Genomic DNA, 27,955 nt, shown 5'->3' on the forward strand with positions numbered 1-27,955 from the left:
AAAATATTTATAAGGAGGTATTTGTGGATATAGAGAGGAAATAAAGAAAGGAGAATGAAGTAAAAGGAGAGAGGGTGGGAGAAAGGAGAGGGTGAATCATTTTTGTGAGAAAGCCTCGACTCCATCCCTTTCGGTAATCACAGAGCTCAGACAAGCTTCCCCGGGACGTTTCTCTCCTCCATGACTCATTCTTTCGGTCCTTTACTGCTAAAGGACACAGCAGTAAATGACTCTGAGTTAAACAGCTGGCTGTGGGTCTGTGTGCAGCTCATTCAACCTTTCTGAGCACATTTTCTTACCTGTCAGATGCTGCTGCTGCTGCTGCTGCTGTTAAGTCGCTTCAGTCGTGCCCGACTCTTAGCGACCCCATGGGCTGCAGCCTACCAGGCTCCTCCGTCCATGGGATTTTCCAGGCAAGAGTACTGGAGTGGGCTGCCATTGCCTTCTCCTACCTGTCAGATGAGGCACGTGCAAATACACAGACATGGTTGGAATGCGGAAGAAACAGGATTCAAACCCAGGGAAGTTCCTCTTGCTCGTTAAAGGGTCTAGAAAAAGGCCTGGGGTGCATATTAAGAGAAAGGAGCTGCTTCCGCCCAGCCCCTACCTGGGAGCCCTCTGTGTGGGCTGCCATGGGGTCCAAGGTGCCAGGCACAGAACAGGGAGACTGGGGACTCAGGCGGAGATTGGGGTGCTCTGTCTCTCCAAGAAACCAAGTGATCCTCCCAGAAACCTTTCACCCTTGGATTCTCTGAATGAAGTCATTCAGAGGAGGAAACCCAACCAGCCGATGTTTTATGCATGGTCTGGCCTTGCCAGCAGCAGCAGGTCTCCCAGGGAAGTATTATTTTAAGTTAGAGCATGTGAATGAGCTGGGAGCTTGAAAGAAGCAGGTTGGTCACCCACCTGTCCACCCCTCATTCCAGGACCCTGGGTGGTCCTAGGCAATGTTAACCCAAACTGTGCCCAACACAGGGGGAGCTGGCCTGAGCCATGCCTCCACTGGGGGAGTGGCTGGGGTCTTGCCCCTCAAGGCTCTCTGTTGTGCAGAAACTAAAGGAGCTGGCCATTTGCAACACCTGCATGACCACCTCCCATGGGGACCTCAGGCCCTCCCTTTCCAGGTGTTGGCTCTGGTAAGGCTCAACCCAGGGGAGGGGGACAGGCATGTTTCTGAGATTCTGTGTGAGAGGATGTAACCTTTATCAGCCTTTTGAAATCGCTCTGCTGCTGCAAACTGTGATCTGACTACTGGGAGGGGGGTACCTTTTTCATCACCCCTAGCTTCCTCCTGGGACAGTAGGTACACTGTCTATTTCAGGATTGCCACTGAATCCTGGGTAATTAGCATCTTTTCCTGTCAAGTTTCCAGGTCCCCCACCCTGCCTTGCTTTCAACTAAGTTTCAGCTGTAGCGTGGCTGGTGTTTATTGAGTACCTACTCTGTGTGGAGTCCTTCTGTGCACATCGTCTTTTTAAATCCACACAACCCCTGGTTAGGTACTGCTATGGGCCTTATGTTTGTTATGGGGAAACTGAGGCTCAGAGAGGAGCGTGATTTGCTCGAGGTCATATAGGGAGTTACAGCAGAGCTGGACACAGATTCAAGCCTGCCTGACCCAAAGGAGTGCTCTCTGCACATTTTGTCTTGACCTAGTAGCTTCTTTAGGTTATGAGTCAAACCCCACAGCTCAGAGGTGTTTTTCCTACACTCTTCCCTTTTGATAAATAATCAGAAGCTACAAAAGAGAGTCCCTTGGACAGCAAGGAGATCAAACCAGTCAGTCATAAAGGAAATCAACCCTGAATATTCATTGGAAGGCCTGATGCTGAAACCAAAACTCCAATGCTTTGGCCACCTGATGCAAAGAGCTACATCATTGGAAAAGACTCTGATGCTGGAAAAGATTGAGGGCAGGAGGAGAAGGGGGCAACAGAGGATGAAGATAGTTGGATGGCATCATTGACTCAAGGGACATGAGTTTGAGCAAACTTCACGAGATAGTGAAGGATAGGGAAGCCTGGTGTGCTGCAGTCCATGGGGTCGCAGAGAGTCAGACACGACTGAGCACTGAACAACAGAAAAATGTGGAAATAGAAGGAAACATGGAGATCACCTCTTTTCTGCTATTCATTTCTCAGAAGGAGAAACTGAAGCCCAGAGACAGAAGAGCCTTACTCAAGGTTGCTTGATGCCCCAGGGGCAGTCCCCAGTGGTTGACTCTACTCCAGGGCTCCTTCTATTCCAGCTTATGATATTCCATCACTTTATCTCCCCCGCCTCTGTCTACCTGTCAATAGGACCAGTCATTCCAGCTCCAGTCAGGGATGTGAAGGTTCTTAGTGCCCAGATGGGGCTGATTCCCCTCTGCTGGTCCTATTGAGTCCACTGCCCCTTTTGACAGGTTAGTTACAGGCTGGGTCGGAGACAGGGCCTTCATTTGAAAAGTCTCCATAGGGAGCCCAGCCTGGTGCTCAGGGATAACCTAGAGGGGTGGGAGGGGGGATGGAGGCTCAAGAGGGATGGGATATAAATATAATTATGGCTGATTCATGTTGTCGTGTGGCAGAAACCAGTGCAACACTGTAAAGCAATTATTGTTAATATTTACTTGCTAAGTTGTGTCCCCTTGTTGACTCTCGGCAACTCCGTGGACTGCAGCACTCCAGGTTCCTGTGTCCTCCACTATCTCTTGGAGTCTGCTCAGATTCATGTCCATTGAGTTGGTGATGCTATCTAACCATCTCATCATCGGCCGCCTTCTTCTCCTCCTGCCTTCACTCTTTCCCAGAATCAGGGTCTTTTCCAATAAGTCAGTTCTTCACATCAGGTGGCCAAAGTATTGGAGCTTCAACATCAGTCCTTACAATGATATTCAGGGTTGATTTCCTTTAGGATTGACTGGGTTGATCTCCTTGCCATCCAAGGGACTCTCAAGAGTCTTCTCCAGCACCGCAGTTCAAAGGCATCAGTTCTTTGGTGCTCAGCCTTCTTTACCATCCATACTACTGGAAAAACCATAGCTATGACTATATGGACCTTTGTCAACAAAGTGATGTCTTTGCTTTTAAATACTCTGTCTAGGTTTAGTCAGAGCTTTCTTTCCAAGAAGCAAGCAATTATCTTCCAATTAAAGAAAATAAACTAGAGGCTTGAGCAACTGAGTCTGCAACCTGAATGCTTCTGAAAAACACTGGAGATGTAACTGTAAGTACAGTTTCTTGGGCCCCATCATTATAGATGATTCAATAGGTCTTGGCTGAGGCCACAGTATCTCCTATCAAACAATCACTATGACTCAAATGACATTTAAGAATCGCTTGGTATATTAAGAAACTGTTTATACTAAATACAGCAAGAAGTCAGGGTTTTTAGCAGAAGATTCATGGAAAGGTGAGTAGCTGGGGACTCAACTTCTAATTAGTAAAAGCTTTTCAGAAGACAAACTCAGCTCCTTGAGGAATATAGGAAACATTATCATAAATAACGTCTATAAATATAATTGTATAGTGTTTACGTCTTTAATGTCACTGATACTTGGGGCTAAGTAGGACTTGGCTCCTCCTTAATTAAAATAGCCTCCTACACACACACACACACACACACACACACGAAATGTCTCATGTTTAGGGCCTGACTAAGAGCAGCTCTGAATTATCTCCGCATGAATGACCAAGGTCTGCACCAGTCAGAAGCCTCTCTAGGTCTTTTAATGAGAAATAATTCAATAGAAGGAGTTGATTATACAAGAGATGTAAGAGCTGAAAAGCCAAACAGAGAAAGACAAGAAAGCCAGGAGCCTCGCAGGGGCAGGAAGTTGCTGCCACCCCAGGGCCAGAAGAGGAGAGAGGAGGTGGTCTTCCTAGAGGCTGGGAGCTGGGGCCAAGCTAGAATCTGGGTGGGGACATTCCAGTGGGAATGGGATCAGAGGCCCAGCACAGTCTCTGTTGGAGACACCACAGGGCATACAGAGACGGGAGGGGAGATGAGAGGAGAAAGACCTTGACTTTTCCCTCCTCTCACTCTGTGCAGGGCCTCCCATTGGCCAAACCAACCCAGAAGCTCTATGGCAAAGGAGACATAGTTCCTGTGATATGGAGAAGGGCTAGGATCTGGGTTTCTCAGGTGGCGCTAGTGGTAGAGAACCTGCCTGCCAATGCAGGAGACGCAAGGCATGTGGGTTCGATACCTGGGTTGGGAAGATACTCTGGAGGCAGGCATGGCCACCCACTCCAGTGTTAGAATCCCATGGACAGAGGAGCCTGGCTGGCTATAGTCCACGGGGCTGCAAAGAGTCAGATGCGACCGAAGGAACTGAGCACCCACTGGGATCTGGGGTCAATGGGCACAAGGTCATCAGCATCGCTGAGGAAACAGCATGGAGGCTGGGTTAGCAGTCATCAAATGTCACCAGCGACTAACATGCAGTCACTCTACTTTAGCCATTTATAGACAAGAAAACAGGGGCACAGAGTAATGAAGTGTTTGAGCCAGGCAGCAGGGAATCTGGCTTTAGCTCTGACGTGGTGTTTTAACTCCCTACCCCCACCCCTGCTTGCTGCAGACACCCTCCAGGGCTGGTCTCCCACCCTGTTCAGGGATGTGGACTCTGGGTTGAGTGGTACCTCCCTTAGTATTGGGTGGTTGTTAAGTGGATCATTTCTGCATCTTACAGCTGAGGAAATGGAGGTGCAGACAGGTCACTGGACTCTCCCACGCCAGTGCTCCCAGATCACCTAACTCACTGGCGGCAGTGCTGGGGGTTTGAACCTGTCTCTCCTGGCTCCAAATCGCAAGTCCTTAAACTCTCAGGCTTGTTGAGGAAGGCAGACATGGGACCCCTGACTGCATCTCGGGTGCTCCCTGGACCCCCTTCTTGTGGCCACCGTCTGCCTCCCCTACAGGTCCTCTCTAGCTCACTAACTCTGCCTGGAGGGCCGGCGGGGATGGCTCAGGCATCACCCACATGCCCAATTAGAGGAATTCACAACGTCATTTATTTATCAATGACTAAAGTTCATTTGATCATGAAGGATGGAGCCCTAACTATTCTCCGAAGCCACTGTTGTCCCTCAGCTGTGCCTTTGATCTGCTAATCCCGAGTTTATAAGGTTAGGGGATAAGCGGGCGGAACAAAATTCTCTTTCAGTCCACCTAAGCGGCCATGAAGCCCCCAGACATCATAGACCTCCTGGGCTCCCTCGGCCTCCTCGCCTGGATAGCTCAGATGGTGCGTGAAGCGGGTCCCCATGTGGGGGTTGGGGGTGGCGCTCCTCGTTGGATCTTCCTGCTTCTTCCTCCTCCTCTTTCTTCCCCTCCTCCTCCTTCACACACCAGCTTTATGCTGACTTCAGCCTTGGGAAAGTCAGAAGCCAATCCAGCCAGTGATCTGGCCAAACTTTTGGGACCCACTCCTTTCACCCCATATGTCCTTCCAAGAGACTTCCCTGGTGGTCCAGTGGCTCAGACTGCATGTTCACAACGCAGGGGGCCACGGGTTCAATCCCTGCTCTGGGAACAAGATCCCACATCCCACAAACCATTCCATCTGGAGCCCTTCAGAGGCTACAGAGGCTCTGTCCCTGGTAGAGGGACAAGACTTCAGACCAAGTGAGACCCACCCATGTGTATTGTGTTTATAGCTCAGTCTGTTGAGGAGTGTGAGAGATCTCTAATCAGATCATTGGGGTATAAATCCCAGCTCTGGCCTGTTAAGGGACCTTGGACAGCTGGTTAACCTCTCTGAGCTTCCATTTCTTTATTTATAAGATGAAGATAATGATGTTACCCAGCATCAGTAATTTAATTCTCACTATGAGGTATCTCAGTGGTAAAGAGTCTGCCTGCCAAGCAGGAGACTCAGGAGACTCAAGTTCTATCCCTGGGTCAGGAAGATCCCCTGGAGGAAGAAATGGCACCCCACTGGAGGTTGGAACACTGGCAACCGATATTCTTGCCTGGGAAATCCCATGGACAGAGGAGCCTGGCGGGCTATAGTCCATGGGGTTGCAGAGAGGTAGACACAACTTAGTGACTAAGCCACACAAGCATGAGGTGAGGACACCTATAGCCTGGTGCAGAATAAATGCTTAGCAAAGGGCGCCTGTTCTGACGGTTTTTGCGATTGTCCATAATAACGAGGACAACTTGCCTCTGGGCTGTGTTGCTCGTGTGTCTCTTTGGTGGTGGGTCTGTGGCTGTCGTCTGCTTCCATAAATACAGAGTCAAACTAGAAGGACCCCGCTATGTGGCTTAGACCAGTGCTGGGAGAGAGCTGCCAGGAGGAGGGCCACAGAAGGGAAGACGGCAGGTCAGAGGAGGCCAGGACCACTTTGAGGTTGTTGTTGTCCAGTTGTTCAGTCATGTCCAACTCTTTGCAACTCCATGGACTGCAGCATGCCAGGCTTCCCTGTTCTTCACCATCTCCTGGAGCTTGCTGAATGGACTTAAGTCCATTGAGTTGGTAATGCCATCCAACCAGCTCATCCTCTGTCATCCCCTTCTCCTCCTGCCCTCAATCTTTCCAGCATCAGGGTCTTTTCCAATGAGTCAGCTCTTCCCACCAGGTGGCCAAAGTATTAGAGCTTCAGCCTCAGCATCAGTCCCTCCAACGAATATTCAGGATAACAAAAAAAAAGAAAAATATTAAGATCATAACAGTTCATAAAACCTTTATATACAAAAGAATTTCAAGGGCAAAGATTGGATCTAGGCCCCCTCCACTGGATGGGAGGGAGGCTGGTGGGGGCAGAAGTTCTTCGGGGGTCTGGGGGCAGTGTCCATCCTCATCCTGCTTCCTATCAGCCTGGAGTCCTTGGCCAAGTCCCCTCACGTGTGTGGATGATATGGCCTGCCCTTGCACATGCCTCTGTTTTGCCTTAAAAATAACTTTGTTTATTCATTGACTGTGTTGGGTCTTTGTTGATGCAAGGGCTTTTGTCCAGTTGCAGCAAGCAGGGATTGATCACTCTGTAGTTGTGGTGCTCAGGCTTCTCATTCTCTTGTTGTGGAACCTGGGCTCTAGGGCGCTCGGGCTTCAGTAGCTGTGGTTCCCTGGGCTCTAGAGCACAGGCTTGGTAGTTGTAACACACAGTCTTAGTCCCTGTTGTACATGGAGTCTTCCTGGTTCAGTTCAGTTCAGTTCAGTCACTCAGTCGTGTCCGACTCTTTGCGACCCCATGGATTGCAGCACATCAGGCCTCCCTGTCCATCACCAACTCCCAGAGTTTACTCAAACTCATGTCCATTGAGTCGGTGATGCCATCCCGCCATCTCATCCTCTGTCATCCCCTTCTCCTCCTGCCTTCAATCTTTCCCAGCATCAGGGTCTTTCCAAATGAGTCAGCTCTTTGCATGAGGTGGCCAAAGTATTGGAGTTTCAGCTTCAACATCAGTCCTTCCAATGAACATTCTGGACTGATTTCCTTTAGGATGGACTGGTTGGATCTCCTTGCAGTCCAAGGTACCAGGGATCGAACACAGGTCTCCTGCTTTAGCAGGTGGGTTCTTTACCACAGAGCCATCAGGGAAGCCCTGCCACTGTTTTTAAACTGTACTCTGGAAGCTCTTTCAAGCCAAGACTCTGCTTTATTCATTTTCATGTAACCCACATGTCAGCAGAGGGCACCCCATTTATAAGATGGACAGAACATAGACTCCCATCCTGTGTTCACATCTTGGAGCTAGGTGGGTGGGCCACCACACCCTCCTGAGATTCCTGCAAATCCCTAGGTGTCCGCACGTACTGTCACTTCTGGTCCTGACTCCCTGCTCTCTGACCTCTCCCCTCACTTGCCTCTCTCCCCCATGACTGTTTCTTTACTTGGCCTTGTAGTAGCCCCAAAGTGGACCCTAACTCTTTCCCCATGTTCCCCCCCAAAGCCACTCGCATGTCACACCTTTGCATAGACAACTTGGAGGGTTGGCAGTTTCAGGAGGAGGAATGGTGAATTACAGAAATTGACAAGTTACAATCAATATTAATTATCCTTCTCTGGAAAAACCCCTTAGCTATGGCTCCTATGGAAGTTTTTCACTCTATCTAGGCTTCTGCCATCAGCCCCACTTTTTCTCCAGCTTACCTCTAATCCCTTCTAAACCCTTGTGCAGAACAACTGAATTCATCATTGTCTTCTGGGCATGCATGCCAAGGTCCCACCTTTGCACACAAACTACCCCAGCAAGACATTTTCCTATACAAAATTTTATCTTTAAGAGAGTCTTTGGAACAAACTGTTAAATAACTTTTCTTTTTTCCCTTAACCCTTTTACCTGCACACCAGGGTGAGCAGGTCTGTCTGCCCTCATTTGTAAATGGGAGTCACTGTCTTTACCTTTCCATCTCACTAACCATTTTTTTTTTTAATCAAAAGGGAATCGTAAACAAGGAAACAGAAGGGCCACACGAATGTTCGAATCCTTCTTATAATAAATATTCCATGCTGATAAAAATGGCACCGTAAAAACTTTGCAAGAAGTTTGGTTTCTTCGGTTTGGATCACCAAGTAGGAAGTTTTTGACCTTGCTGACAAAATAGCTCTTTGCTCTCCCCACCGCTGAGATTTGCTGGATGTGGGAAGGATGGCAGAGAGACTCTGAGGTTCCCTGTTAGAGAAAAGATGCCCGCCCCCCTTTCATTTGGTCCCTCTGCGGGGTGGGGTTGGTTTTATTCCTTTTTTTTTTTTTCCCCTCTCTACCATATGCAAATCTTCCTCTCAGCTTCCCTCACAGCTTGATAAATGATTGGTTCTCGCTTTCAACATCAAGAGCAAGGCATATATTTTTCTACTTATGCACGATTCTGTGTCTAAGTTCTTGGGCACTGAGAGAAAACAATATAGTTCTCCTGCAGGAGGTAGACTGTGTAAATATATATTAGTTTGGGGAGAAGGAATGAGAAATGATAAAATATTCAGAAAGCGGTCTGTTCTTGAGGGATGTTATTCCACACAGCCAGGGAGCAGATTAATGACATCATTTGCAAGGAAGGGAGAACAGTCCCATAAAATATGTATTAGTGGGGTTGGTGGTGTGATGGGCGAAAGTGCTCAGGCTTGGCCCTGTGGGCCCCAGCCTCAGAATCAGATACCCAGTTTTGCTCTCCTTCACCAGAGCTCCCAACAACTGGCTCTGGGGTCCTGGATGATGAATGCTCTGATGAGGGATGCACTGGCCATACTCAGCCAGATGTAGGGCAGTGAATGGATTCTTCAATAGAAGTACTGAGAGGAGAGTTGGGAGGCTTGGCCTGCCTCTAACAAGCTGTGTGGCCTTAGACAAGTTACTTAACCTCTCTGGGTCTCTGTTTCCTATATGATAAAGTGAGGAAGACTAGATGATTCCTAACAGGGCTTGGGTACATAGCAGGGAGTGGGGAGGGGAGTCACTAGGAATGAAGCAAGCTGGGAAAAGTTGTATTTGGGAGGCCTCAACATCTGGGAGTGTACTGAATATGGCTGGAAGAAATTCTTTGATAAGGCAGTTGAGGGTTAGAGTATAGGTCCTGAGATGCCCACGTGAGTCACAAGTGATGGTCCCCAAATTGCATTCTAAGGTGGATAGTCCTCTTAACTTTAGGATTTTGTTTGGCTGAACAGAGGTGCAAGTTTGGGGCCAGAGCAGAATTGCTTAGAGGAATGGCCAAGGAGAGAGTGGCTGAAGGTGACTGACACAGAGTGGCTTCTCTGCTAAGCAAGAGCAGGTAGATATTTACTTTCTCTTGGCCTGCCTGAGGGGCCCACATGGTTTGGTCTGATTCTCATCTCTTAGGTTGCTTCTGACTCAGTGCAGAATTCTTTGTCCCATTCCTACCCACTCCCACCAAGCCTAACTGCGGAATATAGCTTTTATTCCATAGGGCGGCCTCAGTTTTCACAGATGAGTAGTAAGAAGTTTGGACACACGTTCAATGTGCTGGGGATGCTGGCAGCAGAGACAGGGCTGGGGGAGCCAGTACGAGCTTGTCAGCATAGGTGTGATGGTGTGGCTGAGCTTGGCTCGGAATCCCCCCACACTGTTCCTGTTCAGGCCCACCTGTGGCCTCCTCTGTGACCCTTTCTGGATGCTTCCTCTGGATGCTGGGGTTTACCCCATGGAAGTGCAGGGCAGTCAGCATCACTGGGATCAGAGTACAGCCAGTGACTGAGTTTCTCACCCCTCTGAAGGGGTGGCTGGGGTGATCTCTCTGTAGTCCCCAGGGGGAGTGAGCCCAGGTTGCCATAGAGATGATCTGCTCATTACAACCCCTATTGGCTTCCTCCCCTTCTCTGTCTCCCATCCTCACACCCTCCCTGCTGCTTCCTGGAATCCCCTCCCAGATGAACTCTGTGTTTCAAATCCCAGTCTTAGGGTCTGCTTCTGGGAAGCCCTGCCTAAGACAACAGATGTAGCAGAATGAAAACAAATTACAGGATAGGGGTTTTAATGAGCCATTAACATGACCCATTCACTCTCAGTCCCAAGGCAAGACAGCTCTGTCGCATCGCCTAATCCTGGGACACTAGGGAATCCATCCAACCACTCCTGGGCACATAGCTAATTTTTTTTAAAGTAAAAAAATGTTATTTCCCCTCTTGATAAGCCATTTGCAATTTTCCCACTGTAAAACAAAACTGTGGCATGGTTTTCACAGTTTAGTAGCTGATTCTATGCGCTTTTGACAATTTTTGATCTGCTTTGGATGTCACAGTGTCTATGCGGGGATGGGGGAGGCAGACCCCTGGAAACTATACCTGCTTATGGTCCCCCTGACCCAGCCCATAGCCAACTGTCCCAAGAGGGAGCCTCTGACCCTTTTTGATGTCACCACCCACCCCAAGCCCAGAGGAGAGCTGGCTCCATCCGGGGAGAGTGACTGTCTCAGGCTGGGCCAGCTCAAGGTGACTGAGAGCCAGGGATGACGAAAGTTCGGCTAGGGTGCACTTGTGGGGTTGGCTCGAGAGGTCTTTCCCAGGTGGGACTCTTGACGGATCTAAGACTTTTCACGTGAAGTGTGTGCTGGCACACACCTGAATCTCTGAAAATCTTGTGGGAGAGAGGTGAGATGAGCCTCAAGGTGCTCCCAGGATCCAGATGGGGAGGAGAGAAGGCTATGGACTTGGTCAATCCCTGGGCCTCGAGAAGCTACTGGATAGATTACAGGTTCAGGCTGGATGCCCTCCAGAGTTACTAAGTCATGGTGACTTTCTCTGGGAAAGCTGGGCGCAGGTAGCTCTGAGCAGACTGGCAGAGGGCTGGGCAGGTCCCAGGGTCCCTTTGACATTGTGACTGTCTTTTGGAGTGGCTGGCCAGTGCTGGTCAGGTGTACCTGTGTGCACTACCTATTTAAGATGGGAGAGGGGTGACTTGGGCAGGTGCTGATCCACGGGTTGGGGTAAATAAAAGAGAGAGCTTGCTTTTTTTTTTTTGAAGTGGGAACCCCCTGGGAGTTTGTACAGGCATCTCATCATCCCAGAGAAGGCAGGATCTCTTAGGTTCATTGTAAAGTGCCTACTGCATCAATAAAATGCTTGTCATCTTAGTATTTAAAAAGCCCGAGGGTCCCCTCCCCTCATCACACATCTGCAGCCACATTGGGCTCCTGTGATGAGGGATGAGGTTGGTAGATTGTCACCTGCTGGGTAGTGCTAGTCATCCAGTTGTGTCCGATTCTTTGCAACCCCATGGACTATAGCCCTCTAGGCTCCTCTGTTCATGGAATTCTCCAGGCAAGAATACTGGAGTGGGTAGCCATTCCCTTTTACAGGGGATCTTTCCAAACCAGGGATCGAACCTGGGTCTCCTTCATCATAGGCAGATTCTTTACTGTCTAAGTCACAAGGTACCCACTGCAATTTCTACTGTGGTTGTGATAGAATCATGTGATACCTCTGTACGTTTGGCTGCCCAGAGTTTACCTGGTGTATACCTATGGCCAATTCATGTTGATATATGGCAGAATCCAACATAATATTGTAAAGTAATTGCCCTCCAATTAAAAAGAAATTAAAAAAATGTTTATCTGGAAGATGAGTCCAGGGAACAACAGCAAAGGGATAGTGAGATGAGAAAGGGAAGGTGACCACGTAGTGTGGTTCTCAGGCTTGCTACCTCTGAGGACAGCTGGGGTGTACCCTGCTGGGGTGCTGTGGGAGCCAGTGTAGAACTTGCCTCTGGGTTACCCTGCCTCTCCTTGTATGAGGCAGCTGGGATATTGATACACCAACTCCCCTTTGACAGAGCTTGAGAGCTTGTTCTGGGGTGGTATTTTTCTCCTGTGGGTGGAGTGGACGTGTGGGGCTCTGGCCACTAGAAAAAAACCTTCAGGCAAAGAGATGTGGGCGCTGGCAGTTGGACAGACCCAGAGTTACAGGAAGGGAGGTGACAGCATCTTCTACACACCTGCCCCGAAGTTCTCCACTGCTCCACGCAACTTAGCCCTGAACTTCGAGGCCCTGGCCACCTGGAACCTCCCATCTTGCCAGCCTCATACTCACCCCACAAAGCCTCTTCAAAGGGGGACCCTGGGACTTCTGCCCTCCTACACCACTTTCCCTCCCTGGAATGGCCAACCTCATCCTCTCCATCCTCTAGAGTCCTCCTCCTGCACGGATCAGAGGCTTCTGGGAGCTTGGCCATCTATAGTGCCCACTCTGTCCTAACCAGGGGTGGGTCTGGTTGGTGTTTTCTTTCCTGGCATGTAGCTCGCTTTCCCAAAGAGACAGCATGCTTGAGTCTTACACAGCTCTGAGTCTCAGTGCCCAGAACAGCATCCGACATAGTACATGCTCAGCAAAAGGCTGTCGTGGTTGCTGAGGATATGAGGATGATGGTGGTGAAGGTCACGAGGTCTCCAATCAACAGGTAATGGGCTCACTCCATAGCCAACTTGCTCTGCTTCTTCTGACAGGTCACTTAATCTCTCTAAATCTGTTTTGCCATAGCAGACTTGCTAGCTATTCTAAATGGTTCCCTTTTTCCTCCTGGGGGACTCAGCTCACCTATGCTTCCCTTCCTCCTGGGTGGTTAGGAGCACCCATGGGACTGAGCTCCAGCAAATGTGTGTGGCAGAGGTAATGCCCCCACCACAAGCTTCTTCCTAAAGCCTCCCAGGCACGATCCTATCTCATATTTTTCTATCTGCCACTAAAGACAGAAGAGACCTGACCCCTGTCACCAGGGGAGGAGTGCTGCCTGGAGGGGACCCCACCCACAGATGGTTCCATGGGCTACCTGGTGAGTAGGAAATAAATATTTTTTGGTGATAAGCCACTGACATTTTAGGATGATTAGAGCGGTTTGTCTACCTGGAATAATGTAGAAATATTTAAATGAGAGTGGTGTCAATGTCTCTTGGTTGTTGCCATCTTTAAAGATACAATGTGTTTCAAACATGCTGTACAAGTCCACTAGGGCTGCCATAACAAAGGACCATGGACGGGATGCTTAAACAGCAGAACTTTATCTTTCAGAGTTCTGGAGCCTGGAAGTCTGAGATCAGCAGGGCTGGTTTATTCCGAGGCTTCTCTCCTTGGCTTGCAGATGGCTGCCTTTCCTACGTCTTCACAAGTGTTCCATCTGTTTGTGTCCAAATATCCCCCTCTTATGAGAACATATTTTGGGCTCCAAAATCACTGCAGATGGTGATTGCAGCCATGAAATTAAAAGACACTTACTCCTTGGAAGGAAAGTTATGACCAACCTAGATAGCATATTCAAAAGCAGAGACATTACTTTGCCAACAAAGGTCCGTCTAGTCAAGGCTATGGTTTTTCCAGTGGTTATGTATGCATGTGAGAGTTGGACTGTGAAGAAAGCTGAGTGCAGAAGAATGGATGCTTTTGAACTGTGGTGTTGGAGAAGACTCTTGAGAGTCCCTTGGACTGCAAAGAGATCCAACCAGTTCATTCTAAAGGAGATCAGTCCTGGGTGTTCATTGGAAGGACTGATGCTGAGGCTGAAATTCCAATACTTTGGCCACGTCATGCGAAGAGTTAACTCATTGGAAAAGATCCTGATGTTGGGAGGGATTGGGGGCAGGAGGAGAAGGGGATGACAGAGGATGAGACGGCTGGATGGCATCACCAACTCGATGGACATGAGTTTGAGTAAACTCTGGGAGTTGGTGATAGACAGGGAAGCCTGGCGTGCTGCAATTCATGGGGTTGCAAAGAGTCGGACACGACTGAGCGACTAACTGAACTGAACTGAAGTGATGAGAACACTGTAATATGGATTAGGGCCCACCTAATGACCTGGTTTTTTCACTTAATCACCTCTTTAAAGGCCCTGTCTCCCAAGACAGGCACATTCTGGGGTTCTGGGGGTTATAAGACTTCAACATACAAATTTGTGGGGACCCCATTCAGCCTAAAGCAGATGCTCAGAGGAAATTCTCTCCCTTCCACTCCAGGAAACTCTAAGACACCCTAGTAATTAAGAGCGATGTTCGTGAGACTTCCCTGGCAGTCCAGTGGTTAAGAACCTGCCTTGCAATGTAGGGGATGCGGGTTCGATCCTGGGTCACAGAACTAAGATCCCGCATGCCATGGAGCAACTAAACCTGAGGCCAAAATTAGAGAGTCCACCGGAGAGTCCGTGCACCGCATCAAAACATCGGCATGAAGCAACACAGCCACACTAAGACCCAACACAGGCAAAAGAAGGAGGATTGCAGCACATCCAGCTTGCTCTGAACTGTGATGTCCAGAAACGTCAGATGGGCCCTTAAGTCAAAGGCCATACCTTGAGGGAACTGCAGAGAAGACGAGGTGATTCTACGAGATGAAATTCACCAGGCTCGAGGGCTGCTAGGGCAGGAGGAGCCTGGGCTGGGCGTGGGGGGAGGGGCAGCCAGATGCACCATATGGCAGTCTTGGCTGTGACCCCATCGCTCTGGGGGACCCTGGAACAGTCACTGAGCCTCTCTGGGTCTTGGTGACGTCATCGGTGACATGCCTACTTCTTCTCCCTGGCTCTTTTCTTTCTCCTGCCTCCAGCCTGTACTTCAGCAGGGCTTTAGGGGAACAAGTCAGAGTAATGACATCAACCACAAACGATTTCTTGAGCGCTTACTAAGTGTCAGCCACTTCGCAGAGCACTCTGGGTGAGTTATGTCACGGCCTCCTCGCTAAGTGGGTTCTCCTGTTATCTCCGATTGAGAGTGGCCCAGATGGGTTAGAGAACTTGCTCAAGGGATACAAGTGAGAGGCAGGGCTGGCGAGTTGGGTTATTTGGTTGGTAAAAGATGCAGATATTGCTTCCTCAGTGTGGCAGTCAGGAACTGGCCACACCAACTGTGCTGGACCCTGGCATTTTTATCCACGGCTTGGGCTGGAGCCTGCCTTCATTCTGCCCTCAGGAGAAGAAAGCCCGCTCCAGCTGCCTTTAGAGTTCATCCTGAAGCCTGGCTGCCCTCCCTGTTGCTGCACCGGCGGCGGGGAGCTTTCATTCAAGTGGAATTTAGCCGAGGACTTTTGTAGCACTTCATTTACATGTATGCCAACAAGCTGAAATGTGCAGCAACCTTGGAACACTTTCAAAGGCAGGAATAATTCCTCTGAAATAGGTCTTCCGAAAGCTTTATCTTGTCCTTTCTTTTTTTGTTAATCTTGGAGCCCCTTAGCATGTCAAAGCAATTTTTCTAATGTCACATCTCCTAGACATTAGCATGAAAGGGCTTTAAGAGATGATTTGAGAAAGAATAAATGTTGAATGAGCATTTATTATAGAGTCGTTTATGCTACATTTGCATTTTGACTCCGTTTCTGCCAGGCGGGCTGGAGAAGCAAGCTGATTTGAAAGTCAATGGCGTCTAAACACGAGATGCTACAACTCTGTTTACACTCGGCTGTTTCCTCAACATGTTAATTTATTGAAAGAGAAAATTTCATTAGGCCGATGTGTATTGGGGAATGAGATTAAGCAGAGTTGTGTGTCTTAACTGAGATAGAATTCCCTTCAGGACTGACCCCCATAATCAGGAGATCGAACCCACGTCTCCTGCATTGGCAGGTGGATTCTTTACAGCTGAGCCACCAGGGAAGCTATGGTCTGGAGGCCATGGAGCAAAAGTAAGAGAAGTTCATTTTAAAGCTCAATTTCTTTCTGTTGCTGTGTTAGTCGCTCAGTCGTGTCAAACTCTTTTCGACCCCATGGACTGCAGCCTGTAAGGCTCCTTTGTCCATAGGACTTTTCAAGCAAGTATACTGGAGTGGGTTGCGATTCCCTTCTCCAGGGGATCTTTCCAACCCAGGGATTGAACCTAGGTCTCTGGACTTGCAGGCAGATTATCATCTGAGCCACCAGGGAAGCTGATTTCTTTCTGTGCACCTATTACATTCATTAGCAGTGTCCTGTCTCCTTCAGGAAGCTGGCCAGGCCCAAATGGCATAATGTGCAGTGGTTAGAGCCCAGAGAGTGGGTAAGGCTGCCCGGGTGCGACCAGACCCAGGCAGACTGATGGTAATCACTGTTTCCTCATTTGGGGCATGGCCACAAGAGCTGTCCGCATCTCCTAGGGTTGATACGGGGGTGAAGTGGTAGGTAGATGTCTAGAATAATGCCAGGCACACCGGAAGTGCTCAGTAAACTTTAGCTGCTTTTAATATTTTTATTGATTCTTTTTTCGGTCTGCAGAACTTGGTAAAATTTCCAGAGAAATGACTGGTTTATGCCAACTATGGGCTTGTCCATCTCTGAAAGAAGTTCTTTCTGTGGGTTCCAACCACAGGCAGGTGGGATGTAAGTGGGTTCTGGGACTGATGGGCAGCTTAGGGATTGCTTCAGGCCGTGTGTGTGTGTGTGTGTGTGCGCGCGTGCGCGCATATCCACAAGAAAGAGGGAGAGAGGTATCAGCGAAACCCACTGAAGGCTTCTGAAGCTTGGGTCTGCACCCTGGGATCTTTCCAGCTGTGGGGTAAACCTCTGTCACTCCAAATTCCTTGAAAGGTCTTTTCTGTCTGTTGCCCCAACAGCTCCTCTTGTTCATCTTCACCAAATTTTGGCACTTTGTGGCTCAGATGGTTAAGAATCTGCCTGCAATGCAGGAGACCCCAGTTCAATCACTGGGCCAGGAAGATCCTCTGGAGAAGGGCATGGCAACCCACTCTAGTATTCTTGCCTAGAGAATTTCATGAACGAGGAGTCTGATAGGCTACAGTCCATGGGGTTCCAAAGAGTTAGACATGACTAAGTAAATTATACTCACCTTCATGTTCAGTCAAGTTTGTGGCAGTTTTTTGAGCTAGGTTTAAAAATTAATTAATTAACTTACTTTTGGCTGCACTGGGTCTTCACTGCCGCGCGTGGGCTTTCTCTAGTTGCGGTGCACCGGCTCCTCATCGCCGTGGCTTCTCTCGTTGCGGAGCACGGGTTCTAGGGGTCGCAGCCTAGTAGGTGTGGCACGTGGTCTCAGTAGTTGTGGCACACGGGCTTAGTCGGCCTGCAGCACGTGGAATCTTCCCAGACCAGGGATCGAACCCATGTCCCCTGCAGATTCCCAATCACTGGATCACCAGGGAAATGTGAACTTGGTTTTTAAAAGCAACCTCACCATGTTCCAAGGCAGCCTTAAATGGGGGGTCCATCTGTGCCAGCTGGGAGGGGCTGCGCTGGTTGCAGCTGGGAGCCCTGTCCCCCGAGCAGGACCTCTACCACCCTCACTTCCCCCTTTCTGGAGCACAGGAGCAAGTCTCCTGCCAAAAATAAGTCACCTGCTTCATTCCACAGGTGAAGGGAACTGAGCATCAGAGGGGGCTTCCCCCACCCCTTGTCACACAGCAAGTCAGTGAGCTGACCTAAGCTCAGTGTCCAGGCCTACAGAGGCTGGCCCAGCACCCTGGGCAGCTGCAGGTTTCCTCTCAGCCCTGTGCCATTTCTGCTATAGGACTGGTTCTTTCTGTTGCCAAGTTGTGACTGACTTTTTGAGACCCCATGGACTGCAGCGTGCCAGGCCTCCCTGTCCTTTACTTTGCTCAGGTTCATGTATCTTTCTGGAATAGATCCCAAACCTACTCCCAAGGCCAGGTCTGCTTGGCCACTGCTCTTGCTGTCATCCATAATCCCCTCCCTGCCTTCTCCTACCCCCCTGGGAGGAAACTCCCCTAGTTCGATCCCTGGGTTGGGAAGATTCCCTTGGAGGAGGAAATGGCAACCCATTCCAGTATCCTTGCCTGAGCAATCCTATGGACAGAGGAGCCTGGCGGGTTAGAATCCATGCTCTTGCAACGAGTCAGACTTATAACACAAAGGACCTGATCCCAGCCACCGCCCTGAGACACTGCACACCACACAGCGTGCCTGTGAAGGGAACCGTGGATTGCAGGACAAATGTTGTGCAATGTCCCACCACCAAGTTTGGCAGAATCAAATCCCAACTCTGCCACTAATCAGCTGTGTGACTCTGAACAAGTCGTTTAACCTCTCTGAGCCTCTGTTTTCTCCTTCTTGTAAAAAGTGAAGTGAAAATTTCTCATTTTGAGTCCGACTCTTTCTGCCCCCATGGAGTGACTGTAGCCCGCCAGGCTCCTCTGTCCATGGGATTCTCCAGGCAAGAATACTGGAGTGGGTAGCCATTCCCTTCTCCAGGGGATCTTCCCAACCCGGAGACTGAACCCAGGTCACTTGCATTGGAGGCCGATTCTTTACCATCTGAGCCACCGTAGAAAAAGCCAAGTTTCTTCCCATCTTTGGCCCTGTTTCCTCTTCTGGAAAATCGAGATTGGAACATCTATTTCTAAATTTCCATTGAGCTCAGCAGGCCTCAGACCCCCTGGTGCCAGGAGTGGGATTTGCCCCCCCTCCCTCCCTCTCAGAGGGGAAAGCAGGTCCCACCGAGGCCCCCACCTCACAAGAAAGCCCCAGCGCTCCTACAGCTGATCTGCAGCCTGTGGTGAATTGTCCTTGTTCTGTAGAAAGAGGGAAAGACTGCCAATCGGGGGCTATCTCAAAATACAATCGTAAGTTTTGGCTCAGGAGGAGAGAGAGGAAGAGAGAGGGAGAGACAGAGAGAGAGTGAGAGAGAGAGAGAGAGAAGAAAAAAAGCCCACTTCAAGGCCAGTTCCCCTCCCCGGGCTGGAAACCTGTGTGTGTGAGATGAAGGGAGCGGAGCAGAGGCAAAGGCTGGCCTTCTGATGGAGCATGTGGTGCCCACTTTGAACGGTGGCCTTTGTGCCTGCCTATTCAGGGCGGCCTCAGGACAATGGGGGGCAGACACGCAGGGGAGGACAATGACGAGGACATCACTGCCGCTTTGCATTCCCTTTGAAGTGGCTCTGCCCTGGCCCCCCGCTGGCTCCAAAAAGAATGCTTTTGTTGCCCGCTCCAAAGATGCTGTAAGATGCTGTGGAAAAAGTAACCGGAGGGGATCTGCTCGATTAAAAAAAAAAAATTAAAGATAAGAAACAAATCAAGCCGGCCACGTGGGGGCTGGCGGTAGCTTTGAACCCTGAGAAGAGAAGGGACATCGCGATCCAACCTTTTATCTCCCTAGGGGAAGTGACTGGCTACTGAAGGGCCCTCTCAATGGGAGCGGAGGCTCAGTGGGTGGGAGCGGTGGGGGCCAGGGTGGGAATTCCTAGCCTGCTGGGGTCTCCCAGGAGGGTCTGCAAAGCCGGAGCTGGGACACTGAAAGCCAAAGTTCTCTCTAGTTGGTGTTGCTTGGGCAGAAACCAAAACAGGAATCGGGTTTACTGAGTTAGTGTGTGCCAGGTATGGTGGGGTCAGTGAAGTGAAAGTGAAAGTCACTCAGTCATGTCTGACTCTTTGCGACCACATGGACTATACAGTCCATGGAATTCTTCAGGCCAGAATACTGGAGGGTAGCCTTTCCCTCCTCCAGGGGATCTTCCCAAGCCAGGGATCAAATCCAGGTCTTCCTCACTGCAGGCGGATTCTTTATCAACTGAGCTATCAGGGAAGCCCCCAAGGTATGGGGGGGAGTGCTTGCTTTATTGCTTGTGTGATTACCTTAAAAGTGCTTCCCTCTTAATCATGGCGTGAGTGTGCGCACACAAAATGACTCTACATCGTAGAGGTGGAGGTTAACACCAGAATGATCTAAATCCGTAATCCACACTTTGGGTTCAAGGCTGCAGGAAGCAGGCTGAACAAGCAGAGCACTTGGAAAGTTCCAGGGGGTGCCATTCGTATTGTGGTTTTGTGTGTTACTTCCTGGAGTATACAATACAATACAACCTTGCATTTGGACATGGTGCCCCTGACAGGAGAGATTAAGTAATATATGAATTATCCCCATCAGGAATCTGCATCTTCAAATACTGTTATCAAAATCAACATCAAGAATGTGTTTATTAGCCCGAGGATTGTTGGGAGTAGTGTCTTTTTTTTTAAATACTGGTGACATGAATGGAATTCAAGACAGGTGGTTGGTTGGTAAGGTTGTACAGGCCTCACTGTGAAAAATGAGATATAAGGATCTGGGAAACCCAGCAGTCTAAGACCAGCTTCGCATCATGTCTGACTCACTGTAAATGCCCTAAATTGTTATAATTATCCCCATTCTCCTGCTGAGGAAGCTGAGGCTCAGAGAGGTAAAATAACTTGCCCAAACACACACCCCTGGTAAATGGAGTGCCAGATTTTGTGACACTCTGGGGCTCTTGAACCCTGGCCTACCCTGCCTTTGAGAGGGAGACTTTTTCAGTTGGGCAGTAGCTAGGTCAGATGGTGACTTTATGTGGCCTTCAGGCCACATGTACCAAGGCCCCCTGTGCAATAGGACCTGGCACCCAGATGATGAGCCAGAAGTCCCTCAGAACTTCTGGATCTTCCCTGAGCATCTGGGGAGCTCTTCCTGCCTGCCACCCCCAGAGGTTGCCCTCAGAGGCTTTTTTGCAGGAAGTATTCATGGGGCAGGACCAAAGAAGGTCTTGTATTGGTGGGCAACCCTCTGGATCCCTTCTGAGCACCTAGTCCCATTTTGGTATGCCATCAAGAGCCAGAGCCCCTGGGGCTCTCCTTTGGAGGACTCCTAGTGGGTTGTCCACACCACAGAGTCTAAGTGCCTGGGAATTAACACGCTTCACCAGCACAGGTATATGAAAGCTCCCAGGCCCCAGCTGGGAAAATTCCCAGGTGAAAGTCACCCTGCAGAGTCCCCTGTGGGATCAGTTTGAAGCTGCCCTCTTGGTGGGGGTGGGGGTGGGGGTGTTGCCTGAGATCATAGTGTTCTTGGTCCTGCTCTTCCCCACCCTGTTCCTCTCTCATGCCCTCGCCAGCCTCCCCGGGAGCACTTCCCAAACACATCATGTGTGCCCGAATCCTCACCTCAGGGTTGGTCTTTGGGCTACAGACCCAAGATGGCTGCACCCACAGAAAGCCCATGAGGCAGGAGAAGGCCCAGGATGGGCACCAAGCGAGGCTTTCCCCTGGGCAGTGAGGATGCAGCAGGCACTTGGAGAGAGTTGGAAGCCACGTGCCCTGCTCTGAGGGGCCACCGCGTGAACTGGCTGCCTCGACTGCTTTCCCTGATCCCCCCGCTGATGCTCTTGGTGGACCCCTCCATCTCTCCCAGGGAGTGAGCAGCTGAGTCAGGACTTGAACCCAGGTCTTTTGTCACAAGCCTATGGCTTAGAAACAAATGTCACTGCCCTTCCCCCCCAAACAGCCACATGCATTAACTGTCTGCAGGCTCTATGCTTGGGACTTATCCAAGTACCTCATCTTCCAGGTTCCGACTCACTGCCCCACAGGTGACCAATGGACTGAGAGAAACCCAGAGGCCACATCAGGGGCAGAGACCATGAGCTCTGCAGGAAGCAGAGGATGGAGAGGAAGGGAGAGGGGACCTGAGAGCCTGGGAAGGCTATGACCCCAGGAGTCTAGCTTTTCCTGTCTATCTGTCTGTCTGTCTGTCTGCCAGCCGGTGTCTCTGGGTAACCAGCCCCTTTCAGACTCCCTGGCAACCCTGGTCACTCTGGCCTGCTGGCCTCCTGGGCAGGTATCTCTGTCTCAATCTCTGGGTCTGTCTCTTTATGGCTCCCCAGGGTTACAAGGAGCCTTCAGTGGTTCTCAAAGCCAGAGACCTGTTTATCCTCAGCTCCTAGGCTCCCAGCAGCCTACACAGGTTGACATGGGAAGGAAGTCTGTGTCTCCCTACCCCTCCTGTGGGTGAAGCGCCTGATCTCAGGCACTTCCTTGCACCCTTGGGGACTACAGTCCAGAACCTGAGCGGCCTACTCAGCCCAAGCTCCTTGCCACCTTGAGAGAGCCTGAGAGGGACCCTTGTCTGCTGGATCCAGGGTGTGCTAAGTAACTTGCCAGGGACTTCAGGGGGCAGGAAGAGAGACATAGGGCTAGCTCTCTGCACTCTGGAGCACTGGACCCAGGATACAGGCCTGGAAGACATCAAGCCGCCGGGAACAACTAGATGACAGTGGTCAGTAAGTTGTGTTAGACTGGCAGGAACTCAACAGAGGGAGAGGAAGCCTGTTCTCAGGTCAGGAGGGCTTCCTGGAGGAGGTGTATGAACCAAGTTTTGATTCCTGGAGGAGGTGTATGAACCAAATTTTGATTCTTGGAGCCAGAAGGCTGCAGAGAGGATCAGGAAACCATTGATGCCTTTTGCCACGCTTCTGTCTCACACAGCCTGACCTTGTGTTTAACCCACTTATTTCCCACAACCCCGCAAAGTTTGTCCTTTCTTGATTCTAGATGGGAAAACGGAGGCATGGAGTGATTATAGAGCCACATAGCCAGTGACTGGTAGGGTCCTGGTGGGAGCTGTCAGTCTGCGGTGGGGTACACAGACCCTGCAAAGGAAGGAATCACTGTCATTCAAGGCCATATAGGAGGTGAGAGGCACTGTGTGGGCTCGGGGACTTCCAGAGGGGTGAAGTCTTCATGGAGGAGGAAACTTTCAAGCCGGGCTCTTGCAGCATAAGTAGGAGTTTGTTTAGGGCAGAGGAGGGCACTCCGGGCAAAGAGAACAAATGATAAAGCATGGAGGTCATAGAGCAAGGAGGAACTTGTGAGTGGTTTGGGGGTGGCTGGGCAGTGAGCTGGAGGGAGATGAAATTGCAGACAGCATGTAAAAAATTTATTGAATGAATGAATAAATGAATTGTATCCCCAAGGTCTGTTAGTATATAGGAGTTCAACAAATATTGGTTAAATGAATGAACCAACTGTATTTCCCTTGCCTAGCACGGGTGCCTGGCACCCAGGCATTCAGTACATATTTGCTGAAATTAACGAATGAACTAATGAAGCGGTGAGGTAATGGAATCAGCCGGGAGGGAGATGACTGGCCTGGCCTCGCGATTCGGACGGTCAGCCTGCGACTGTGCCATTCAATCCCGGCCGCCCCTGCCCCCATCGGTGAGCGCTCTAACGCGGAGCAGATGGCGGGGGCGGCGCGGGCAGGCCGGGCAGGGCTCTGAGCCCAGGCGGCGGCAGCCGGGCCTGATTAGGGCCCCCTCCCGCTGGCGGCCGCTGGCGCTTTGAAGTGAGCCGCTGCCGGGCCGCTCCGGCCGCCTGGCCGTCCCTGCCGCCAGGCCGTCGGTCCGCGGCTGGCGGCGGGGCTGGCGGCGCGTGTTTATCCAGGTGCGGGCTGGGGGCTGGGCGCGGGGATCTTCTTTCCTCCAGGCCCATCTGGGACTTCAAAGCGCAGCGCAGGGCTCAAAGGCGGCCTCGGGGTGGGGGTGGGAGTGGGGGTGGGGGTGGGGGGCTGGGGCGGGCGCGCTGGCTTCCTGCGCTCCGCTGGGCCCCCAGACCCGCGGGGGTCCTGGCACCGCTGTCCCCCACTCCCATCCCAGAGAGCGCTTTATTGAGCGCCTACTGTGTGCCAGTCCCTGTGCTCAAGTGCTGCTGCGCGTGTAGGATGTCCCGATTTTTAACTACATCTGCAGAGACAGGCCAGGCTATGATCCCCATTTTACAGATGAGAAAACTGATGCTCAGGGAAGTCAAGGGCTTGCCTGACACCTCTGCGGCAGCTTGTTATCCACCAGGGCCTCTCTGCAGCCCTGCCTTTAGGAGCAGCCCCCTGCCGGTTCTGTCTGAGGCTTGGCCCTCCCACGTGTAGACACAATGGTTACAGTTTATTATAAAAGCAGCGGGCTGGTGTGTCTTGAGCTCCTACCTGTGCCAGGCGTGTGCCAAGCCTGTGCTAGTGCTCCATCTGCTCACACCATCCTGTGGGGTGTGCATGGCCACCGTTGTCCTAATTTCAGAGAGGTCAAGAAACTTGCTTAGAGTCACACAATTGATAAACGCCAGAGCCCAGATTTGGACTTAAGGCCAGTTCTCCAGAGTTCTCCCTCTGCCCATCAGATTCCACCCCACTTGCTCCTCGGAGCCCTCCCAGGTAGCCCCAGCTCAGAGCTCTGAAGAACAGAAGAACAGCCGGTAGGATTTAGTTATCCACACCCTCCATGCACCTCATCTCGCTCTCAGGCAGCAGCAGCGCTGGCATCATCGGGCATCTTGTTCGAAATGCAGAGCCTCAGGCTCACCCTAGAATATGCAGAAGGAAGTCTGTGTTTGAAAAGATTCCCAGTGAATTGGACGTGCATTAAAGATGGAGGGGCACTGGACCATTAGGCCGTTTTGGCTAAACGTCTGTTATTGTCCCTGTGTGGGAACCTGTCTTTAGGAAGTTATTCCTCCCTCATCAGACAGGGAGTTCCCCAAGGCAAGAGCCGAGCCTCCCGTCAGACCAGAAGTGACTCGGCAGTGGTGCTGCGTCCCTGGACAGGCTGGGATCTCTGCCATGACAGTGTTGGGCCTCCCCACTAAACCAGGATCTTAGCGAAAGCCGAGATGGTTTTTGGTTCCAAACCAGGAGCCTGCCTGAAACTGGAATCTCTGGGACCCCCTGCCCCTGTGAAACCTGGCTCTTTTAGGGGTTGGGAGCCACCTGCGAGGAGAGGTGTCTGATATTTATGCCTTTCCAGAGGATGGAGAAGCCTGGTGTGGAAGTATGCCTTGACCCTGGGACCCTCATGACCCACTTCCTGGCCCTGGGTGTGCCTGTCTGAGGGTCCTGAAGGGGCATGGTAGGGGAGAAAAGACAGATTCCAGCCACAGAGGGATCGTGTGTGTTGCCTGACGCCAGGCCTCTCTGGGTAGACATTTGTCCTTGTGTGTCACCAAGGGACCGTTCAAGCGGCAGGAAGCCTGGGCGGGCGCAGGAGTGAGCCTGCTGGCAGCGGGAGGGTATTTTTAGAGCTTTGACTGACAGCTCTTTATTAAGCTGTCGCTGCCTCTATCCTGCCTGCACCCCCACCCCCTCTGGCCTGGATAAAAGAGGAAGCACGTTGTCATTTTGTTAAGAAGAGGGTCCTGGCAGCCCTTCCTTGGTCCCTCGCCCACGGACAGGTTATTTCTCGCTGTGTCTGGGGGTTCAGGCACCCCTGCTAGCACTTCCAGCGTGCCCTGCAGCCTGACCCTTCACACACCTGGCAGTGATAAATGGCTTCAGCGTCGCTGCCATCACCTTGCACCCTCTGATCCCGCTCACTTTGTTCTCTTTTTAAAGCCAGTGGGCGGGTGGCAGGGGGGCTCTCTCTCTTCTTCCTCTTCTCCATCAGCCGTCTCCTGGATACTTGCAGGCCTGTGCTCTGATACCACTTGAAAGGGACTGCGACACTCAGTTATCTGGTCTGGGAAGTCCGGCCATGAGTTGTCTGTGCTGACTGGTGGAGTATGTCGGGTGGGAGAGCATGCCTGTGTGTGGATGTGGATGGGGGCATGAGTACCGTGTGCATGCTCCTTCAAGTTAATTTTGGTGCAGGGTAGGAAAGCTGTTGGGTTCTTAAAAATTGATCTTGCAGTGTGTGTACAACCCTGCATATGTACATGCATAGGGTGTGTGTGTGTGTGTGTGTGTGTGTGTGTGTATGTGTGTGCACGCGCACGTAGAGCTGGAGATGTGTTACTATGTGTGCCTTTTAATTACTGCAGCTTTGTAATTTATTGTGATGTCCAGTAGGGTAAGAATGTCTCTTTCCCACTACACCCACAAACATCCTCTGTTCTTTAAAAACTTTTTCTTGATGACTCAGTGGTTCCACTCTTAGGATTATGCCCAGCAAGTTTGCGCATAAATGTGGATCAAAAGACAAGTACCAGAATGCTATTTGCAGTCTCTCCAAGCTGGAAACTATCCACTTGCCTGTGAACAGTAGAATAGATAAATAGTGAGATAGTTGTAATTTGGGTATTACACAGAAATGAAGATAAATGATTGACAACTGAAGCAACAACATGGGTGAATTGCACAATCATGCTGAGTGAAAGAAACCAGATACCAAAAAGCACATATGATATGGTTCCAAGTGTAGGGAGTTCAAAACCGGGCAAAGTTCATTAAGATAGAGACCTCAAAGTTGGTAATGACTACAGGAAGGGTACAAAGAGGTCTTCTGGGACAACAGTCAGTCTGTTGATCCAAGTGTTGGTGAAATGGTGATTCACTTTGTAAAACTTCATTGAGCTATACATTTCTAATTTGTGCACTTTTCTGAATGTATGCTATTCTTATGTTATAGTCATTCTTCCATAGGATTTTTAGAATCAGCTGAGCAAGTTCAAGGAAAAGTGCTTTTGGGGTCTTGTTTGGAATTGCATTATGTTATGGATTAATTTGGGAAGATGTGTCCTCTTTACAACATTGATTCTTTTCCTCCATGAACATGGTACATCTCTACACTTCAACCTCTTCATTTCCTCAGTGAAGACTTACGGTTTTCTCCAGAGTCCTGTGAAGTTCTGACTGGGTTTGTTCCGAGGTGCCTCGTGTACTGCTGTTATATGAAGGGGATTTTTTTCTTTTATGTTTTCAAATCTTTTTTTAAAAATTGTGGTGAAATACACATACAATAAAAATTTCATCTAAGCCTTTTTAAAGTGTAATGGTTAGTGGTGTTAAGTATACTCACACTGCTGTGTAACCATCACCATCCTCCATCTCCAGAATGTTTTCATCTTCCAAAGCTGAAACTCTGTTCCCATTAAACACTATCCCCTCTCCTCTCCCACCCCCAGCCCCTGGAAACTACCGTTCTACTTACTGTCTCTATCAATGTACCTATTATATGTACCTCACAAAAGTGGAATCAGACAATATTTGTTCTGAAACTGGCTTATTTCACTAAGCATAGTGGTTTAAGTCTGTTCACCCATGATATAGCATGTGTCAGAATCTCATTCCTTTCTAAGGCTAATTCTGTTGGCTGTACACAGCACGTTTTGTGTATCCATTCATCCATCTGTGGATACTTGGGTTGTTTCTACCTTTTGGCTATTGTGAATTATGCTGCTATACACACTAGTGTACAAATACCCCTTTGAGTCCCTGCTTTCGATTCTTTTGGGTATATGCCCAGATGTGGAATTGTGGGATTATATGGTAATTCTGTGTCTAATTTTTTGAGAAACTGTCCTATTGTTTTTCACAGTGGCTGCACCATTTTCCTTCAAATTAATTTTGCTGGGGGTAGGGAAGCTGTTGGGTTTTTAAAAATTGATCTTGCAGTCGTGTGCATATCCCTGAGTGTGCAAATTGCACAGGGTGTGTGTACGTGTGGTGGTCACACTAACAAGAGCATCACCTTTAGGTAACTTAGAATGCTTCTGACTGCACGGCACAGAAACCCCACATCCAAGTGGCTTAAAGAGCCAAGAACTTTATTATTTCACCCATCTGGGAGTCTAGAGGTAAGGTGGGTTTTGGCCATGGTAATCAGCAGCCCAGTGATATCATTCTGTCTTTCTGCCCGACCACTCTCAAAGCCGGATAGTTGTAAAGTGACTGCCAGTGACAAGAGTGGCCACCAGCTTCTTTGGCCATGTCCAGGTGGCTCAAATGTAAAGAATCTTCCTGCCAATGCACAAGACATAGGTTTGATCCTTGGGTTGGGAAGATCCCCTGGAGGAGGAAATGGCAACCTACTCCAGTATTCTTACTGGGACAATCCCCCATAGACAGAGGAGCCTGGCAGGCTGCAGTCCATGA

The 27,955-nt window shown here is 50.1% G+C and overlaps 1 long non-coding RNA gene across 2 annotated transcripts; it reads left to right on the forward strand.

The window, feature by feature from the left end:
• Positions 1 to 3,086: 3,086 nt before the first annotated feature.
• Positions 3,087 to 26,809, forward strand: LOC129631536 (uncharacterized). 2 transcript variants are annotated; one of them, XR_008704077.1, is made up of 4 exons: positions 3,087 to 3,207; positions 5,150 to 5,230; positions 13,129 to 13,212; positions 26,673 to 26,809. It is a non-coding gene; the product is annotated as an uncharacterized LOC129631536 (long non-coding RNA). The 2 variants fall into 2 exon arrangements; XR_008704076.1 differs by lacking the exon at positions 26,673 to 26,809 and adding an exon at positions 13,449 to 13,683.
• Positions 26,810 to 27,955: the final 1,146 nt, after the last annotated feature.

This window comes from Bubalus kerabau, chromosome 17 (genome assembly GCF_029407905.1).
Source record: "Bubalus kerabau isolate K-KA32 ecotype Philippines breed swamp buffalo chromosome 17, PCC_UOA_SB_1v2, whole genome shotgun sequence".
Lineage (NCBI taxonomy): Eukaryota > Metazoa > Chordata > Mammalia > Artiodactyla > Bovidae > Bubalus > Bubalus kerabau.